The sequence below is a fragment of the Sinocyclocheilus anshuiensis genome, unplaced genomic scaffold, assembly GCF_001515605.1.
Source record: "Sinocyclocheilus anshuiensis isolate Anshui unplaced genomic scaffold, SAMN03320099.WGS_v1.1 scaffold1000, whole genome shotgun sequence".
Lineage (NCBI taxonomy): Eukaryota > Metazoa > Chordata > Actinopteri > Cypriniformes > Cyprinidae > Sinocyclocheilus > Sinocyclocheilus anshuiensis.
Window position 1 is genome coordinate 262,810 of NW_015552600.1, and position 2,837 is coordinate 265,646.

The 2,837-nt window shown below is 40.8% G+C and overlaps 1 long non-coding RNA gene across 1 annotated transcript in view; it reads left to right on the forward strand.

The window, feature by feature from the left end:
* The window catches only part of LOC107665751 (uncharacterized), a 4,875-nt gene extending 2,518 nt beyond the window's left edge, over nucleotides 1-2,357 (forward strand). Inside the window, exons 2-3 of the long non-coding RNA XR_001631593.1 lie at nucleotides 939-944; nucleotides 2,347-2,357. This is a non-coding gene — a long non-coding RNA (uncharacterized LOC107665751). The remainder of the gene's footprint in view (nucleotides 1-938; nucleotides 945-2,346) is intronic.
* Nucleotides 2,358-2,837: the final 480 nt, after the last annotated feature.

Consider the following 2,837-nt stretch of genomic DNA (forward strand, 5'->3'; position numbering starts at 1 on the left):
TCGATGAAATTGACTCCTTTTAAGCTGCAGATTCTTTGTAGCCATGTGTTCAGCCCAAGCAAACGTGAAAACATATTAGTTCCCCTTGCTGGGAGTGGTCCACTGATGAACGACTGAACTTTGAGTCTTCGAAGTGTTTCAAAGAGTTCACTGAAATCCTTCTTAAGGAGTTCTGACTGCTCTTTCCAAATATCCTTCTTCCCCACATGGATGATGATTTGATTTGCAGACTTGTGCTTCATTAGAATGTTCCGAAGTTCCTTGTTCATATCAGAAACTGTTGCTTGAGGAAGGCAGCATGTTGCTGTATTTCTGCTACTGATGTTTCTAATAATTGAGTCGCCCACTATCAGAGTCCTGGGCTCGGCTGCGCTCTGAGCTGAATGCCGCTGTCTGCTCGACCTTGAGCGCCTGTTAGTAGCGATGTTAGCTGCTGGCTGATCCGATCCATGTTTAATCACATTTGGGGATTCCTCACCCTCATTCATTAATGCTTCAAATCTGTTCTCAAGATGTATAGGGGGTGGTAGAATACCAGTATTCACAAGCCTTGTCATAGCCGAATCTGGGGTAGAGGATGCTATCGCAGCAATATGAGATACTCGTGACAATCTGATGTCTCGAGTGCCCTTGGGTCTCACTCCCTGTTTGTGCCATCGATTAGTGTGACGATCAGTTTCATCTTGTTCCTCTACACTTGGTATAAACTGTTGAGATTCACTAGATTCATGGGACTCACCGGCTGTATGCTGAGGGGGTGGATGATGATGGTCTGCTGAGTAGAGGTGGAAAGTAAAGTACAAATATTTTCGTTACAGTACTTGAGTACATTTTTAGAGTTTTTCTACTTTCTTGAGTATAATTAAATTGTGGTACTTTTACTTGAGTAAAATAAAACTAAAGTATTCAACTTCGCTACATTTATTTTTCACCAAAAGTACAAAGTACAAAAAAAAAAATATATATATAGACAAAAGAGGAGCCGATAGAGAAACAGAGCGAGCCGGCGTTTGACCATCACTTTTCAAACTTCTGGGGTGGAGCCCTGCACTTCAGCCAATAACAGACAGGTCTGACTCCGGTAAAAAAACAATCAAAACTTCCAGTTCAGCTGGGGGGGCGGTCCGTTCAAACTGCGCTTTGCGTTGACTGTCAATCACCGGCGTTGTCGTTTTGAATCAGCTTAGCGTTTCAATATTTTAGTGAATGTGAGCTATGCTCTGATTTTAAATCGTAATTTTGTCAGCTCCTGAAATGGGTCATACCATTGATATTACCCAGAGCACACAGCAGTATAAGTTAATAGAAAACTCGGTTGATAGAATTATTGCATGGATGGAGCAAGAACAATATAAGTGTCTAAAATACATGCACACAGTTCAGTTGAATGGTAAAAATCACCCTCTTTAACAGTGCAGTTAAACTAAATGTACAGTGGGTACGGAAAGTATTCAGACCCCCTTAAATTTTTCACTCTTTGTTATATTGCAGCCATTTGCTAAACCGTTGATATTACACAGCAGTATAAGTAAATAGAAACTCGGTTGATAGAAGGATGCAGTTATTGCATGGATGGAGCGAAAACAATGTAATGCCCGGTTCAGACCACACGATTTTAGCCCGATTTTGCCACAATTTGCTTGACGTAGGGTGTCGTGGGGATTCGTAAACAACAATGGGCGTCGGGACGCAAGATTCCATCGTTTCAGCACGTGTAGTGTGTCATAGTGGACGACAACCGATTCCACGTCTGCGATGCTTCACGACATCACGACAGAAAGACTAGCATGTTTAATGTTTTTTCCATCGTCCACGACGAGTTCTGTTACATTGGAGACATTGACCAATAGCAGCACAGAAGCTCTTTCATACACAGGTTTCAAACATGGCAAAACGAAAGAGAGATGATGGTGCTGCTAGGTGGAATTATGAGATGGAGGAAAGGTTCATGGAGCTGTGGCAACAGTACTCCTGCCTGTATGATATGTCATCAAAGGACTACCACGACAGAACAAAGAAAGAAAAATGCTGGTGAACTATAGTGGAAGCGCTTCAGCAATGTTTACACTCTTGTTTTCGGAAGTCAGTCGCTAGTCCCGCCTTCTCGATGACATCACGCGCGTCGTAAAAGAAGGCACGAGATGAATGGTCGGGAAGCAATGTGTAGTCCCCTCTTTAACAGTGCAGTTAAACTAAATGTACAAAGCTAAAATAACCCCAACATGGCTGATAGATCAACTATGATTTATCTGTCAATCAGATGCATTTAAAATCACTTTTTCTTATTTATTCATATCCAAAACGAGACGATGTGAACATCACGGAGTGCTAAACACTCTCATGCAGAGCATTATTCATTCATACTCGAAGCAGGAGGGCACTCTCGCGCAGAAAGTCCACACGGCCCAGTAGAATTAATATGTGACCCTGGACCACAAAACCAGTCATAAGAGTCAATTTTTTAAAATTGAGATTTATACATCATCTGAAAGCTGAATAAATAAGCTTTCCATTTATGTATGGTTTGTTAGGATAGGACAATATTTGACCGAGATACAATTTTTTTTTTTTTTGGCTATTGCTAAAAATATACCCAAGCGACTTTAGACAGATTTTGTGGTCCAGGGTCACATATATAATAACTTATGACGTGCAGGAAATCTCTAATATGGACAAAGGCGTCCAGCTATGGCTGTAGCTAAAAAAAGGTAATTTTAGGTCCTTTCCATTTAATGCAGTGCTAATTGACATAACATTTCTTACAATAAAGAAACTATTCTGCCTTTTGATGTGTTGAAAAAATATTATAGAATACAAATGATTGGTTATCGTCCAGC